The sequence below is a fragment of the Euprymna scolopes genome, chromosome 30 (genome assembly GCF_053919585.1).
Source record: "Euprymna scolopes isolate OS-2025 chromosome 30, ASM5391958v1, whole genome shotgun sequence".
In the NCBI taxonomy this organism is placed as follows: domain Eukaryota; kingdom Metazoa; phylum Mollusca; class Cephalopoda; order Sepiida; family Sepiolidae; genus Euprymna; species Euprymna scolopes.
The window spans coordinates 24632859-24653073 of NC_136511.1; the positions used below are offsets into that span (position 1 = coordinate 24632859).

General features: G+C 29.5%; 1 protein-coding gene across 3 annotated transcripts in view; it reads left to right on the top strand.

The window, feature by feature from the left end:
- The window catches only part of LOC145254719 (bactericidal permeability-increasing protein-like), a 69969-nt gene that overhangs the window by 49080 nt on the left and 674 nt on the right, over positions 1–20215 (top strand). The window lies entirely within an intron of this gene.

Consider the following 20215-nt stretch of genomic DNA (forward strand, 5'->3'; position numbering starts at 1 on the left):
TAATGGTATGGTAGAACTGTAAATATAATTAGATCCTTCTAATGCTACTGTAGAACGGTAAATATAATAAGATTCTTCTAATCCTACGGTATAACTGTAAATATAATTAGATCCTTCTAATGCTATGGTAGAACTGTAAATATAATTAGATCCTTCTAATGCTACGGTAGAACTGTAAATATAATTAGATCCTTCGTATGCTATGGTAGAACTGTAAATATAATAAGATCCTTCTAATGCTATGGTAGAACTGTAAATATAATTAGATCCTTCTAATGCTATGGTAGAACTGTAAATATAATTAGATCCTTCTAATGCTATGGTAGAACTGTAAATATAATTAGATTCTTCTTATGCTTCGGTAGAACTGTACATATAATTAGATCCTTCTAATGTTATGGTAGAACTGTAAATATAATTAGATCCTTCTAATGCTATGGTAGAACTGTAAATATAATTATATTCTTCTTATGCTTCGGTAGAACTGTAAATATAATTAGATCCTTCTAATGCTATGGTAGAACTGTAAATATAATTAGATCCTTCTAATGCTACGGAAGAACTGTAAATATAATTAGATCCTTCGAATGCTACGGTAAAACTGTAAATATAATTAGATCCTTCTAATGCTATGGTAGAACTGTAAATATAATTAGATCCTTCTAATGCTACGGAAGAACTGTAAATATAATAAGATCCTTCGAATGCTACGGTAAAACTGTAAATATAATTAGATCCTTCTAATGCTATGGTAGAACTGTAAATATAATTAGATCCTTCTTATGCTACGGTAGAACTGTAAATATAATAAGATCCTTCTTATGCTATGGTAGAACTGTAAATATAATTAGATCCTTCTAATGCTATGGTAGAACTGTAAATATAATTCGATCCTTCTAATGCTATGGTAGAACTGTAAATATAATTAGATCCTTCTAATGCTATGGTAGAACTGTAAATATAATTAGATCCTTCTAATGCTACGATAGAACTGTAAATATAATTATATCATTCTAATGCTATGGTAGAACTGTACATATAATTAGATCCTTCTAATGGTATGGTAGAACTGTAAATATAATTAGATCCTTCTAATGCTACGGTAGAACGGTAAATATAAAAAGATTCTTCTAATCCTACGGTAGAACTGTAAATATAATTAGATCCTTCTAATGCTATGGTAGAACTGTAAATATAATTAGATCCTTCTAATGCTACGGTAGAACTGTAAATATAATTAGATCCTTCGTATGCTATGGTAGAACTGTAAATATAATTAGATCCTTCTCATGCTATGGTAGAACTGTAAATATAATTAGATCCTTCTAATGCTATGGTAGAACTGTAAATATAATTAGATCCTTCTAATGCTATGGTAGAACTGTAAATATAATTAGATTCTTCTTATGCTTCGGTAGAACTGTACATATAATTAGATCCTTCTAATGTTATGGTAGAACTGTAAATATAATTAGATCCTTCTAATGCTATGGTAGAACTGTAAATATAATTAGATTCTTCTTATGCTTCGGTAGAACTGTAAATATAATTAGATCCTTCTAATGCTATGGTAGAACTGTAAATAGAATTAGATCCTTCTAATGCTACGGAAGAACTGTAAATATAATTAGATCCTTCGAATGCTACGGTAAAACTGTAAATATAATTAGATCCTTCTAATGCTATGGTAGAACTGTAAATATAATTAGATCCTTCTAATGCTACGGTAGAACTGTAAATATAATTAGATCCTTCTAATGCTATGGTAGAACTGTAAATATAATTAGATCCTTCTAATGCTATGGTAGAACTGTAAATATAATTAGATCCTTCTAGTGCTATGGTAGAACTGTAAATATAATTAGATCCTTCTAATGCTATGGTAGAACTGTAAATATAACTAGATCCTTCTAATGCTATGGTAGAACTGTAAATATAATTATATCCTTCTAATGCTATGGTAGAATTGTACATATAATTAGATCCTTCTAATGGTATGGTAGAACTGTAAATATAATTAGATCCTTCTAATGCTACGGTAGAACGGTAAATATAATAAGATTCTTCTAATCCTACGGTAGAACTGTAAATATAATTAGATCCTTCTAATGCTATGGTAGAACTGTAAATATTATTAGATCCTTCTAATGCTACGGTAGAACTGTAAATATAATAAGATCCTTCGTATGCTATGGTAGAACTGTAAATATAATTAGATCCTTCTAATGCTATGGTAGAACTGTAAATATAATTAGATCCTTCTAATGCTATGGTAGAACTGTAAATATACTTAGATCCTTCTAATGCTATGGTAGAACTGTAAATATAATTAGATTCTTCTTATGCTTCGGTAGAACTGTACATATAATTAGATCCTTCTAATATTATGGTAGAACTGTAAATATAATTAGATCCTTCTAATGCTATGGTAGTACTGTAAATATAATTAGACCCATCGTATGCTATGGTAGAACTGTAAATATAATAAGATCCTTCTAATGCTAGGGTAGAACTGTAAATATAATTAGATCCTTCTAAAGCTACGGTAGAACTGTAAATATAATTCGATCCTTCTAATGCTATGGTAGAACTGTAAATATAATTAGATCCTTCTAATGCTATGGTAGAACTGAAAATATAATTAGATCCTTCTAATGCTACGATAGAACTGTAAATATAATTATATCATTCTAATGCTATGGTAGAACTGTACATATAATTAGATCCTTCTAATGGTATGGTAGAACTGTAAATATAATTAGATCCTTCTAATGCTACTGTAGAACTGTAAATATAATTATATCATTCTAATGCTATGGTAGAACTGTAAATATAATTAGATCCTTCTAATGGTATGGTAGAACTGTAAATATAATTAGATCCTTCTAATGCTACTGTAGAACGGTAAATATAATAAGATTCTTCTAATCCTACGGTAGAACTGTAAATATAATTAGATCCTTCTAATGCTATGGTAGAACTGTAAATATAATTAGATCCTTCTAATGCTACGGTAGAACTGTAAATATAATTAGATCCTTCGTATGCTATGGTAGAACTGTAAATATAATAAGATTCTTCTCATGCTATGGTAGAACTGTAAATATAATTAGATCCTTCTAATGCTTCGGTAGAACTGTAAATATAATTAGATCCTTCTAATGCTATGGTAGAACTGTAAATATAATTAGATCCTTCTAATGCTACGGAAGAACTGTAAATATAATTAGATCCTTCGAATGCTACGGTAAAACTGTAAATATAATTAGATCCTTCTAATGCTATGGTAGAACTGTAAATATAATTAGATCCTTCTAATGCTACGGAAGAACTGTAAATATAATAAGATCCTTCGAATGCTACGGTAAAACTGTAAATATAATTAGATCCTTCTAATGCTATGGTAGAACTGTAAATATAATTAGATCCTTCTTATGCTACGGTAGAACTGTAAATATAATAAGATCCTTCTTATGCTATGGTAGAACTGTAAATATAATTAGATCCTTCTAATGCTATGGTAGAACTGTAAATATAATTCGATCCTTCTAATGCTATGGTAGAACTGTAAATATAATTAGATCCTTCTAATGCTATGGTAGAACTGTAAATATAATTAGATCCTTCTAATGCTACGATAGAACTGTAAATATAATTATATCATTCTAATGCTATGGTAGAACTGTACATATAATTAGATCCTTCTAATGGTATGGTAGAACTGTAAATATAATTAGATCCTTCTAATGCTACGGTGGAAAGGTAAATATAAAAAGATTCTTCTAATCCTACGGTAGAACTGTAAATATAATTAGATCCTTCTAATGCTATGGTAGAACTGTAAATATAATTAGATCCTTCTAATGCTACGGTAGAACTGTAAATATAATTAGATCCTTCGTATGCTATGGTAGAACTGTAAATATAATTAGATCCTTCTCATGCTATGGTAGAACTGTAAATATAATTAGATCCTTCTAATGCTATGGTAGAACTGTAAATATAATTAGATCCTTCTAATGCTATGGTAGAACTGTAAATATAATTAGATTCTTCTTATGCTTCGGTAGAACTGTACATATAATTAGATCCTTCTAATGTTATGGTAGAACTGTAAATATAATTAGATCCTTCTAATGCTATGGTAGAACTGTAAATATAATTAGATTCTTCTTATGCTTCGGTAGAACTGTAAATATAATTAGATCCTTCTAATGCTATGGTAGAACTGTAAATAGAATTAGATCCTTCTAATGCTACGGAAGAACTGTAAATATAATTAGATCCTTCGAATGCTACGGTAAAACTGTAAATATAATTAGATCCTTCTAATGCTATGGTAGAACTGTAAATATAATTAGATCCTTCTAATGCTACGGTAGAACTGTAAATATAATAAGATCCTTCTAATGCTATGGTAGAACTGTAAATATAATTAGATCCTTCTAATGCTATGGTAGAACTGTAAATATAATTAGATCCTTCTAGTGCTATGGTAGAACTGTAAATATAATTAGATCCTTCTAATGCTATGGTAGAACTGTAAATATAACTAGATCCTTCTAATGCTATGGAAGAACTGTAAATATAATTATATCCTTCGTATGCTATGGTAGAATTGTACATATAATTAGATCCTTCTAATGGTATGGTAGAACTGTAAATATAATTAGATCCTTCTAATGCTACGGTAGAACGGTAAATATAATAAGATTCTTCTAATCCTACGGTAGAACTGTAAATATAATTAGATCCTTCTAATGCTATGGTAGAACTGTAAATATTATTAGATCCTTCTAATGCTACGGTAGAACTGTAAATATAATTAGATCCTTCGTATGCTATGGTAGAACTGTAAATATAATTAGATCCTTCTAATGCTATGGTAGAACTGTAAATATAATTAGATCCTTCTAATGCTATGGTAGAACTGTAAATATACTTAGATCCTTCTAATGCTATGGTAGAACTGTAAATATAATTAGATTCTTCTTATGCTTCGGTAGAACTGTACATATAATTAGATCCTTCTAATGTTATGGTAGAACTGTAAATATAATTAGATCCTTCTAATGCTATGGAAGTACTGTAAATATAATTAGACCCATCGTATTCTATGGTAGAACTGTAAATATAATAAGATCCTTCTAATGCTAGGGTAGAACTGTAAATATAATTAGATCCTTCTAAAGCTACGGTAGAACTGTAAATATAATTCGATCCTTCTAATGCTATGGTAGAACTGTAAATATTATTAGATCCTTCTAATGCTATGGTAGAACTGTAAATATAATTAGATCCTTCTAATGCTACGATAGAACTGTAAATATAATTATATCATTCTAATGCTATGGTAGAACTGTACATATAATTAGATCCTTCTAATGGTATGGTAGAACTGTAAATATAATTAGATCCTTCTAATGCTACTGTAGAACTGTAAATATAATTATATCATTCTAATGCTATGGTAGAACTGTAAATATAATTAGATCCTTCTAATGGTATGGTAGAACTGTAAATATAATTAGATCCTTCTAATGCTACTGTAGAACGGTAAATATAATAAGATTCTTCTAATCCTACGGTAGAACTGTAAATATAATTAGATCCTTCTAATGCTATGGTAGAACCGTAAATATAATTAGATCCTTCTAATGCTACAGTAGAACTGTAAATATAATTAGATCCTTCGTATGCTATGGTAGAACTGTAAATATAATTAGATCCTTATAATTCTATGGTAGAACTGTAAATATAATTAGATCCTTCTAATGCTATGGTAGAACTGTAAATATAATTAGATCCTTCTAATGCTATGGTAGAACTGTAAATATAATTAGATTCTTCTTATGCTTCGGTAGAACTGTACATATAATTAGATCCTTCTAATGTTATGGTAGAACTGTAAATATAATTAGATCCTTCTAATGCTATGGTAGAACTGTAAATATAATTAGATTCTTCTTATGCTTCGGTAGAACTGTAAATATAATTAGATTCTTCTAATGCTATGGTAGAACTGTAAATATAATTAGATCCTTCTTATGCTACGGAAGAACTGTAAATATAATTAGATCCTTCGAATGCTACGGTAAAACTGTTAATATAATTAGATCCTTCTAATGCTATGGTAGAACTGTAAATATAATTAGATCCTTCTAATGCTACGGAAGAACTGTAAATATAATAAGATCCTTCGAATGCTACGGTAAAACTGTAAATATAATTAGATCCTTCTAATGCTATGGTAGAACTGTAAATATAATTAGATCCTTCTTATGCTACGGTAGAACTGTAAATATAATAAGATCCTTCTTATGCTCTGGTAGAACTGTAAATATAATTAGATCCTTCTAATGCTATGGTAGAACTGTAAATATAATTCGATCCTTCTAATGCTATGGTAGAACTGTAAAAATAATTAGATCCTTCTAATGGTATGGTAGAACTGTAAATATAATTAGATCCTTCTAATGCTACGGTAGAACGGTAAATATAAAAAGATTCTTCTAATCCTACGGTAGAACTGTAAATATAATTAGATCCTTCTAATGCTATGGTAGAACTGTAAATATAATTAGATCCTTCTAATGCTACGGTAGAACTGTAAATATAATTAGATCCTTCGTATGCTATGGTAGAACTGTAAATATAATTAGATCCTTCTCATGCTATGGTAGAACTGTAAATATAATTAGATCCTTCTAATGCTATGGTAGAACTGTAAATATAATTAGATCCTTCTAATGCTATGGTAGAACTGTAAATATAATTAGATTCTTTCTTATGCTTCGGTAGAACTGTACATATAATTAGATCCTTCTAATGTTATGGTAGAACTGTAAATATAATTAGATCCTTCTAATGCTATGGTAGAACTGTAAATATAATAAGATTCTTCTTATGCTTCGGTAGAACTGTAAATATAATTAGATCCTTCTAATGCTATGGTAGAACTGTAAATAGAATTAGATCCTTCTAATGCTACGGAAGAACTGTAAATATAATTAGATCCTTCGAATGCTACGGTAAAACTGTAAATATAATTAGATCCTTCTAATGCTATGGTAGAACTGTAAATATAATTAGATCCTTCTAATGCTACGGTAGAACTGTAAATATAATAAGATCCTTCTAATGCTATGGTAGAACTGTAAATATAATTAGATCCTTCTAATGCTATGGTAGAACTGTAAATATAATTAGATCCTTCTAGTGCTATGGTAGAACTGTAAATATAATTAGATCCTTCTAATGCTATGGTAGAACTGTAAATATAATTAGATCCTTCTAATGCTATGGTAAAACTGTAAATATAATTATATCCTTCTAATGCTATGGTAGAATTGTACATATAATTAGATCCTTCTAATGGTATGGTAGAACTGTAAATATAATTAGATCCTTCCAATGCTACGGTAGAACGGTAAATATAATAAGATTCTTCTAATCCTACGGTAGAACTGTAAATATAATTAGATCCTTCTAATGCTATGGTAGAACTGTAAATATTATTAGATCCTTCTAATGCTACGGTGGAACTGTAAATATAATTAGATCCTTCGTATGCTATGGTAGAACTGTAAATATAATTAGATCCTTCTAATGCTATGGTAGAACTGTAAATATAATTAGATCCTTCTAATGCTATGGTAGAACTGTAAATATACTTAGATCCTTCTAATGCTATGGTAGAACTGTAAATATAATTAGATTCTTCTTATGCTTCGGTAGAACTGTACATATAATTAGATCCTTCTAATTTTATGGTAGAATTGTAAATATAATTAGATCCTTCTAATGCTATGGTAGTACTGTGAATATAATTAGACCCATCGTATGCTATGGTAGAACTGTAAATATAATTAGATCCTTCTAATGCTAGGGTAGAACTGTAAATATAATTAGATCCTTCTAAAGCTACGGTAGAACTGTAAATATAATTAGATCCTTCTAATGCTATGGTAGAACTGTAAATATAATTAGATCCTTCTAATGCTATGGTAGAATTGTAAATATAATTAGATCCTTCTAATGCTATGGTAGAACTGTAAATATAATTAGATCCTTCTAATGCTACGGTAGAACTGTAAATATAATTAGATCCTTCTAATGCTATGGTAGAACTGCAAATATAATTAGATCCTTCTAAAGCTACGATAGAACTGTAAATATAATTACATCCTTCTAATGCAAAGGTAGAACTGTAAATATAATTAGATCCTTCTAATGCTACGTAGAACTGTAAATATAATTAGATCCTTCTAATGCTATGGTAGAACTGTAAATATAATTAGATCCTTCTAATGCTATGGTAAAACTGTAAATATAATTAGATCCTTCTAATGCTATGGTAGAACTGTAAATATAATTAGAACCTTCTAATGCTTTGGTAGAACTGTAAATATTATTAGATCCTTCTAATGCTATGGTAGAACTGTAAATATAATTAGATCCTTCTAATGCCATGGTAGAACTGTAAATATAATTAGATCCTTCTAATGCTATGGTAGAACTCTAAATATAATTAGATCCTTCTAATGCTACGGTAGAACTGTAAATATAATTAGATCCTTCTAATGCTACGGTAGAACTGTAAAAATAATTAGTTCCTTAGAATGCTATGGTAGAACTGTAAATATAATTAGATCCTTCTAATGCTACGGTAGAACTGTAAATATAATTAGATCCTTCTAATGCTATGGTAGAACTGTAAATATAATTAGATCCTTAGAATGCTATGGTAGAACTGTAAATATAATTAGATCCTTCTAATGCTATGATAGAACTGTAAATATAATTAGATCCTTCTAATGCTATGGTAGAACTGTAAATATAATTAGATCCTTCTAATGCTATGGTAGAACTGTAAATATAATTAGAACCTTCTAATTCTATGGTAGATCTGTAAATATAATTAGATCCTTCTAATGCTATGGTAGAACTGTAAATATAATTAGATCCTTCTAATGCTATGGTAGAACTGTAAATATAATTAGATCCTTCTAATGCTATGGTAGAATTGTAAATATAATTAGATCCTTCTAATGCTATGGTAGAACTGTAAATATAATTAGATCCTTCTAATGCTACGGTAGAACTGTAAATATAATTAGATCCTTCTAATGCTATGGTAGAACTGCAAATATAATTAGATCCTTCTAAAGCTACGATAGAACTGTAAATATAATTACATCCTTCCAATGCAAAGGTAGAACTGTAAATATAATTAGATCCTTCTAATGCTACGTAGAACTGTAAATATAATTAGATCCTTCTAATGCTATGGTAGAACTGTAAATATAATTAGATCCTTCTAATGCTATGGTAAAACTGTAAATATAATTAGATACTTCTAATGCTATGGTAGAACTGTAAATATAATTAGAACCTTCTAATGCTTTGGTAGAACTGTAAATATTATTAGATCCTTCTAATGCTATTGTAGAACTGTAAATATAATTAGATCCTTCTAATGCCATGGTAGAACTGTAAATATAATTAGATCCTTCTAATGCTATGGTAGAACTCTAAATATAATTAGATCCTTCTAATGCTACGGTAGAACTGTAAATATAATTAGATCCTTCTAATGCTACGGTAGAACTGTAAAAATAATTAGATCCTTAGAATGCTATGGTAGAACTGTAAATATAATTAGATCCTTCTAATGCTACGGTAGAACTGTAAATATAATTAGATCCTTCTAATGCTATGGTAGAACTGTAAATATAATTAGATCCTTAGAATGCTATGGTAGAACTGTAAATATAATTAGATCTTTCTAATGCTATGATAGAACTGTAAATATAATTAGATCCTTCTAATGCTATGGTAGAACTGTAAATATTATTAGATCCTTCTAATGCTATGGTAGAACTGTAAATATAATTAGAACCTTCTAATTCTATGGTAGATCTGTAAATATAATTAGATCCTTCTAATGCTATGGTAGAACTGTAAATATAATTAGATCCTTCTAATGCTATGGTAGAACTGTAAATATAATTAGATCCTTCTAATGCTATGGTAGAACTCTAAATATAATTAGACCCTTCTAATACTACGGTAGAACTGTAAATATAATTAGATCCTTCTAATGCTACGGTAGAACTTTAAACAAAAGTAGAACCTTCTAATGCTACGGAAGAACTGTAAATAGAATTAGATTTTTCTTATCCTACGGTAGAACTGTAAATATAATTAGATCCTTCTAATTATGTGGTACAATTGTAAATATAATTAGATCCTTATAATGCTATGGTAGAACTGTAAATATAATTAGATCCTTCTAATGCTATGGTAGAACTGTAAATATAATTAGATCCTTCTAATGCTATGGTAGAACTGTAAATATAATTAGATCCTTCTAATGCTATGGTAGAACTGTAAATATAATTAGACCCTTCTAATACTACGGTAGAACTGTAAATATTATTAGATCCTTCTAATGCTACGGTAGAACTTTAAACAAAAGTAGAAACTTCTAATGCTACGGAAGAACTGTAAATAGAATTAGATCTTTCTAATGCTACGGTAGAACTGTAAATATAATTAGACCCTTCTAATGCTACGGTAAAACTGTAAACATAATTAGATCCATCTAATTATGTGGTACAACTGTAAACATAATTAGATCCTTATAATGCCCTGGTAGAACTGTTAATATAATTAGATTCTTCTAATCCTACGGTAGAACTGTAAATATAATTAGATCCTTCTTATGCTACGGTAGAACTGTAAATATAATTATATTCTTCTTATGCTTCGGTAGAACTGTACATATAATTAGATCCTTCTAATGTTATGGTAGAACTGTAAATATAATTAGATCCTTCTAATGCTATGGTAGTACTGTAAATATAATTAGACCCATCGTATGCTATGGTAGAACTGTAAATATAATTAGATCCTTCTAATGCTAGGGTAGAACTGATAATATAATTAGATCCTTCTAAAGCTACGGTAGAACTGTAAATATAATTAGATCCTTCTAATGCTATGGTAGAACTGTAAATATAATTAGATCCTCCTAATGCTATGGTAGAACTGTAAATATAATTAGATCCTTCTAATGCTATGGTAGAACTGTAAATATAATTAGATCCTTCTAATGCTACGGTAGAACTGTAAATATAATTAGATCCTTCTAATGCTATGGTAGAACTGCAAATATAATTAGATCCTTCTAAAGCTACGATAGAACTGTAAATATAATTACATCCTTCTAATGCTAAGGTAGAACTGTAAATATAATTAGATCCTTCTAATGCTACGTAGAACTGTAAATATAATTAGATCCTTCTAATGCTATGGTAGAACTGTAAATATAATTAGATCCTTCTAATGCTATGGTAAAACTGTAAATATAATTAGATCCTTCTAATGCTATGGTAGAACTGTAAATATAATTAGAACCTTCTAATGCTTTGGTAGAACTGTAAATATTATTAGATCCTTCTAATGCTATTGTAGAACTGTAAATATAATTAGATCCTTCTAATGCCATGGTAGAACTGTAAATATAATTAGATCCTTCTAATGCTATGGTAGAACTCTAAATATAATTAGACCCTTCTAATGCTACGGTAGAACTGTAAATATAATTAGATCCTTCTAATGCTACTGTAGAACTGTAAATATAATTAGATCCTTAGAATGCTATGGTAGAACTGTAAATATAATTAGATCCTTCTAATGCTACGGTAGAACTGTAAATATAATTAGATCCTTCTAATGCTATGGTAGAACTGTAAATATAATTAGATCCTTAGAATGCTATGGTAGAACTGTAAATATAATTAGATCCTTCTAATGCTATGATAGAACTGTAAATATAATTAGATCCTTCTAATGCTATGGTAGAACTGTAAATATAATTAGATCCTTCTAATGCTATGGTAGAACTGTAAATATAATTAGAACCTTCTAATTCTATGGTAGATCTGTAAATATAATTAGATCCTTCTAATGCTATGGTAGAACTGTAAATATAATTAGATCCTTCTAATGCTATGGTAGAACTGTAAATATAATTAGATCCTTCTAATGATATGGTAGAACTCTAAATATAATTAGACCCTTCTAATACTACGGTAGAACTGTAAATATAATTAGATCCTTCTAATGCTACGGTAGAACTTTAAACAAAAGTAGCACCTTCTAATGCTACGGAAGAACTGTAAATAGAATTAGATTTTTCTTATCCTACGGTAGAACTGTAAATATAATTAGATCCTTCTCATTATGTGGTACAATTGTAAATATAATTAGATCCTTCTAATGCTATGGTAGAACTGTAAATATAATTAGATCCTTCTAATGCTATGGTAGAACTGTAAATATAATTAGATCCTTCTAATGCTATGGTAGAACTGTAAATATAATTAGATCCTTCTAATGCTATGGTAGAACTGTAAATATAATTAGACCCTTCTAATACTACGGTAGAACTGTAAATATAATTAGATCCTTCTAATGCTACGGTAGAACTTTAAACAAAAGTAGAAACTTCTAATGCTACGGAAGAACTGTAAATAGAATTAGATCTTTCTAATGCTACGGTAGAACTGTAAATATAATTAGACCCTTCTAATGCTACGGTAAAACTGTAAACATAATTAGATCCATCTAATTATGTGGTACAACTGTAAACATAATTAGATCCTTATAATGCCCTGGTAGAACTGTTAATATAATTAGATTCTTCTAATCCTACGGTAGAACTGTAAATATAATTAGATCCTTCTTATGCTACGGTAGAACTGTAAATATAATTATATTCTTCTAATGCTACGGTAGAACTGTAAATATAATTAGATCTTTGTTATCTTATGGTAGAATTGTAAATATAATTAGATCCTTCTAATGCTACAGTAGAACTGTATATATAATTAGATTCTTCTAATCCTACGGTAGAACTGTAAATATAATTAGATCCTTCTTATTCTACGGTAGAACTGTAAATATAATTAGATCCTTCTAATGCTATGGTAGAACTGTAAATATAATTAGATCCTTTTAATGCTACGGTAGAACTGTAAATATAATTAGATTCTTCTAATCCTACGGAAGAACTGTAAATATAATTAGATCCTTCTAATGCTATAGTAGAACTGTAAATATAATTAGATCTTTTAATCTAATGGTAGAACTGTAAATATAGTTAGATCCTTCTAATGCTATAGTAGAACTGTAAATATAATTAGATCCTTTTAATGCTATAGTAGAACTGTAAATATAATTAGATCTTCTAATGCTATGGTAGAACTGTAAATATAATTTGATCTTTGTATCTTATGGTAGAACTGTAAATATTATTAGATCTTTTAATCTTATGGTAGAACTGTACATATAGTTAGATCCTTCTTATGCTATAGTAGAACTGTAAATATAGTTAGATCCTTCTAATGCTACGGTAGAACTGTAAATATAATTAGATCGTTCTAATGCTATGGTAGAACTGTAAATATAATTAGTTCCTTCTTATGCTATGGTAGATCTTTAAATATAATTAGATCCTTCTAAAGCTACGGTAGAACTGTAAATAAAATTAGATCCTTCTAAGGCTACGGTAGAACTTTAAATATAATTAGATCCTTCTAATGTTATGGGTGAACTGTAAATATAATTAAATCCTTCTTATGCTACGGTAGAACTGTAAATATGATTAGATCTTTCTAATGCTATGGTAGAACTGTAAATATAATTAGATCCTTCTAATGCTACGGTAGAACTGTAAGCATAATAATATCTATCTAATGCTACAGTAGAACTGTAAATATTATTAGACTTTTCTAATGCTACGGTAGAACTGTATACATAATTAGATCCATCTAATTCTGTGGAAGAACTGTAAATATAATTAGGTCCTTCTCATTCCATTGTAGAACTGTAAATATAATTAGATCCTTCTAATGCTTCAGTAGAACTGTAAATATAATTAGATCATTTTAATGCTACGGTAGAACTGTAAATATAATTAGATCCTTCTAATGCTATGGTAGAACTGTAAATATAATTAGATCCTTCTAATGCTATGGTAGAACTGTAAATATAATTAGATCCTTCTAATGCTATGGTAGAACTGTAAATATAATTAGATCCTTCTAATGCTACGGTAGAACTGTAAATATAATTAGATCCTTCTAATGCTATGGTAGAACTGCAAATATAATTAGATCCTTCTAAAGCTACGATAGAACTGTAAATATAATTACATCCTTCTAATGCTAAGGTAGAACTGTAAATATAATTAGATCCTTCTAATGCTACGTAGAACTGTAAATATAATTAGATCCTTCTAATGCTATGGTAGAACTGTAAATATAATTAGATCCTTCTAATGCTATGGTAAAACTGTAAATATAATTAGATCCTTCTAATGCTATGGTAGAACTGTAAATATAATTAGAACCTTCTAATGCTTTGGTAGAACTGTAAATATTATTAGATCCTTCTAATGCTATTGTAGAACTGTAAATATAATTAGATCCTTCTAATGCCATGGTAGAACTGTAAATATAATTAGATCCTTCTAATGCTATGGTAGAACTCTAAATATAATTAGACCCTTCTAATGCTACGGTAGAACTGTAAATATAATTAGATCCTTCTAATGCTACTGTAGAACTGTAAATATAATTAGATCCTTAGAATGCTATGGTAGAACTGTAAATATAATTAGATCCTTCTAATGCTACGGTAGAACTGTAAATATAATTAGATCCTTCTAATGCTATGGTAGAACTGTAAATATAATTAGATCCTTAGAATGCTATGGTAGAACTGTAAATATAATTAGATCCTTCTAATGCTATGATAGAACTGTAAATATAATTAGATCCTTCTAATGCTATGGTAGAACTGTAAATATAATTAGATCCTTCTAATGCTATGGTAGAACTGTAAATATAATTAGAACCTTCTAATTCTATGGTAGATCTGTAAATATAATTAGATCCTTCTAATGCTATGGTAGAACTGTAAATATAATTAGATCCTTCTAATGCTATGGTAGAACTGTAAATATAATTAGATCCTTCTAATGATATGGTAGAACTATAAATATAATTAGACCCTTCTAATACTACGGTAGAACTGTAAATATAATTAGATCCTTCTAATGCTACGGTAGAACTTTAAACAAAAGTAGAACCTTCTAATGCTACGGAAGAACTGTAAATAGAATTAGATTTTTTTTATCCTACGGTAGAACTGTAAATATAATTAGATCCTTCTCATTATGTGGTACAATTGTAAATATAATTAGATCCTTCTAATGCTATGGTAGAACTGTAAATATAATTAGATCCTTCTAATGCTATGGTAGAACTGTAAATATAATTAGATCCTTCTAATGCTATGGTAGAACTGTAAATATAATTAGATCCTTCTAATGCTATGGTAGAACTGTAAATATAATTAGACCCTTCTAATACTACGGTAGAACTGTAAATATAATTAGATCCTTCTAATGCTACGGTAGAACTTTAAACAAAAGTAGAAACTTCTAATGCTACGGAAGAACTGTAAATAGAATTAGATCTTTCTAATGCTACGGTAGAACTGTAAATATAATTAGACCCTTCTAATGCTACGGTAAAACTGTAAACATAATTAGATCCATCTAATTATGTGGTACAACTGTAAACATAATTAGATCCTTATAATGCCCTGGTAGAACTGTTAATATAATTAGATTCTTCTAATCCTACGGTAGAACTGTAAATATAATTAGATCCTTCTTATGCTACGGTAGAACTGTAAATATAATTATATTCTTCTAATGCTACGGTAGAACTGTAAATATAATTAGATCTTTGTTATCTTATGGTAGAATTGTAAATATAATTAGATCCTTCTAATGCTACAGTAGAACTGTATATATAATTAGATTCTTCTAATCCTACGGTAGAACTGTAAATATAATTAGATCCTTCTTATTCTACGGTAGAACTGTAAATATAATTAGATCCTTCTAATGCTATGGTAGAACTGTAAATATAATTAGATCCTTTTAATGCTACGGTAGAACTGTAAATATAATTAGATTCTTCTAATCCTACGGAAGAACTGTAAATATAATTAGATCCTTCTAATGCTATAGTAGAACTGTAAATATAATTAGATCTTTTAATCTAATGGTAGAACTGTAAATATAGTTAGATCCTTCTAATGCTATAGTAGAACTGTAAATATAATTAGATCCTTTTAATGCTATAGTAGAACTGTAAATATAATTAGATCTTCTAATGCTATGGTAGAACTGTAAATATAATTTGATCTTTGTATCTTATGGTAGAACTGTAAATATTATTAGATCTTTTAATCTTATGGTAGAACTGTACATATAGTTAGATCCTTCTTATGCTATAGTAGAACTGTAAATATAGTTAGATCCTTCTAATGCTACGGTAGAACTGTAAATATAATTAGATCGTTCTAATGCTATGGTAGAACTGTAAATATAATTAGTTCCTTCTTATGCTATGGTAGATCTTTAAATATAATTAGATCCTTCTAAAGCTACGGTAGAACTGTAAATAAAATTAGATCCTTCTAAGGCTACGGTAGAACTTTAAATATAATTAGATCCTTCTAATGTTATGGGTGAACTGTAAATATAATTAAATCCTTCTTATGCTACGGTAGAACTGTAAATATGATTAGATCTTTCTAATGCTATGGTAGAACTGTAAATATAATTAGATCCTTCTAATGCTACGGTAGAACTGTAAGCATAATAATATCTATCTTATGCTACAGTAGAACTGTAAATATTATTAGACTTTTCTAATGCTACGGTAGAACTGTATACATAATTAGATCCATCTAATTCTGTGGAAGAACTGTAAATATAATTAGGTCCTTCTCATTCCATTGTAGAACTGTAAATATAATTAGATCCTTCTAATGCTTCAGTAGAACTGTAAATATAATTAGATCATTTTAATGCTACGGTAGAACTGTAAATATAATTAGATCCTTCTAATGCTATGGTAGAACTGTACATATAATTAGGTCCTTCTAATGCTACGTTAGAACTGTAAATATAGTTAGATCCTTCTAATGCTATGGTAGAACTGTAAATATAATTAGATCCTTCTAATGGTACGGTAGAACTGTAAATATAATTAGATCCTTCTAATGCTACGGTAGAACTGTAAATATAATAAGATTCTTCTAATCCTACGGTAGAACTGTACATATAATTAGGTCCTTCTAATGCTACGGTAGAACTGTAAATATAATAAGATTCTTCTAATCCTACGGTAGAACTGTACATATAATTAGATCCTTCTAATGCTATCGTAGAACGGTAAATATAATTAGATCCTTCTAATGCTACGGTAGAACTGTAAATATAATTAGGTCCTTCTAATACTACGGTAGAACTGTAAATATAATAAGATTCTTCTAATCCTACGGTAGAACTGTACATATAATTAGATCCTTCTAATGCTATTGTAGAACTGTAAATATAATTAGATCCTTCTAATGCTACGGTAGAACTGTAAATATAATTAGACTTTTCTAATGCTACGGTAGAACTGTATACATAATTAGATCCATCTAATTCTGTGGAAGAACTGTAAATATAATTAGGTCCTTCTAATTCCATTGTAGAACTGTAAATATAATTAGATCCTTCTAATGCTTCAGTAGAACTGTAAATATAATTAGATCATTTTAATGCTTCGGTAGAACTGTAAATATAATAAGATCCTTCTAATGCTATGGTAGAACTGTACATATAATTAGGTCCTTCTAATGCTACGTTAGAACTGTAAATATAGTTAGATCCTTCTAATGCTATGGTAGAACTGTAAATATAATTAGATCCTTCTAATGCTACGGTAGAACTGTAAATATAATTAGATCCTTCTAATGCTACGGTAGAACTGTAAATATAATAAGATTCTTCTAATCCTACGGTAGAACTGTACATATAATTAGGTCCTTCTAATGCTACGGTAGAACTGTAAATATAATAAGATTCTTCTAATCCTACGGTAGAACTGTACATATAATTAGATCCTTCTAATGCTATCGTAGAACGGTAAATATAATTAGATCCTTCTAATGCTACGGTAGAACTGTAAATATTATTAGGTCCTTCTAATACTACGGTAGAACTGTAAATATAATAAGATTCTTCTAATCCTAAGGTAGAACTGTACATATAATTAGATCCTTCTAATGCTATTGTAGAACTGTAAATATAATTAGATCCTTCTAATGCTACGGTAGAACTGTAAATATAATAAGATTCTTCTAATGTTACGGTAGAACTGTACATATAATTAGATCCTTCTAATGCTACGGTAGAACTGTAAATATAATTAGATCCTTCTAATGCTAGGGTAGAACTGTAAATATAATAAGATTCTTCTAATGCTACGGTAGAACTGTACATATAATTAGATCCTTCTAATGCTACGGTAGAACTGTAAATATAATTAGATCCTTCTAATGCTACGGTAGAACTGTAAATATAATAAGATTCTTCTAATGCTACGGTAGAACTGTACATATAATTAGATCCTTCTAATGCTATGGTAGAACTGTAAATATAATTAGATCCTTCTAATGCTTCGGTAGAACTGTAAATATAATAAGATTCTTCTAATCCTACGGTAGAACTGTACATATAATTAGATCCTTCTAATGTTACGGTAGAACTGTAAATATAATTAGATCCTTCTAATGCTACGGTAGAACTGTAAATATAATAAGATTCTTCTAATCCTACTGTATAACTGTACATATAATTAGATCCTTCTAATGCTATGATAGAACTGTAAATATAATTAGATCCTTCTAATGCTACGGTAGAACTGTACATATAATTAGATCCTTCTAATGCTACGGTAGAACTGTAAATATAATTAGATCCTTCTAATGCTACGGTAGAACTGTAAATATAATTAGATCCTTCTAATGCTACGGTAGAACTGTAAATATAATTAGATCCTTCTAATGCTACGGTAGAACTGTAAATATAATTAGATCCTTCTAAGACAATATATTTCAGTCCAGGTCGTTATTGATGGACCTACACCCAGTCAGCATAAACTTAATGCGGGAGTGACTCAAGGGTCGATCTTTGGACCATTATCATTCCTGACATGAATAAACGACCTCCATGATAATATTGTGTCCGAGATGGGTATATTTGCTGATGATAAAATGCTCTATAATATGCATAAGAGAAGATCGGATGAACATAAATTTAAGACAATGGCAGAATCGTTAGAAAATAACTTCCAGACCGTTGTGAAATGAGGCCGAAAATGGATGGTAACATTTAATGCTAGTAAGACTAAGTTGCTCTGTTTTAACAATTACAAGATGCTTCTCCAATCGCCGATATCAATGACAAATAGCATTCTACCTGAGAATTCTTCCTTCAAATTCCTTGGCGTAATGATCTCGAACAAATTCATTGCGGACATTGCGAAAGCTGCTGCAAAGAAGGTGGGTTCCCATAATCGAGCTAGAAGACTACTCACACCTGAGAGTATTCTGTACCTCTACAAGGCCAACATTCATCCACGCATCAAGTATTTTTGCCACATCAAGGTTGCTGCATCTACCGCTAGTCTCTTCCTCTTGGATAGGGTCCAAAAAAGAATTTTCAATCTAATAGGTCCCACTTTGTCAACTAAGCTCTAATCACTGGCCCATCGCCGCAATGATGCATCTGTTTTACAAACATTTTAATGTATTCTGATGAACTCGTTGCTCTTGTGCCCCATCGACATACATATCCACGACAAACCCGATTAACAATAAAATCCCCCCATCACTGTTAAGGTCCTGAAATGCCAGAAGGCTTTCTACTCTAATAGTTTCTTCCCTCGAACAGCTAGACTTTGGAATTCCCTTCTTTGCTACATGCTTCCTTGGCTGTACTGAAACTCAGAATATTAAATGTATATATATATATATATATATATATATATATATATATATATATATATATATATATATATATATAAAGTGAACATGTCTGTGTGTCTGTTTGTGTCCGTCCGTGTGTCTGTCTGTGCACATTTCCCTACGCAATAACTCTGTCAATTTTTAGTCTACAGACTCGAAATTTGATATACAGGGTACTGAGATTTGGATCGGTTTTCGGCCAGAAAATTGGCTGTTAAGGGCTCCAAAGTCAACGATTTGACCTATGAGAACTCTACCAAAATCATCC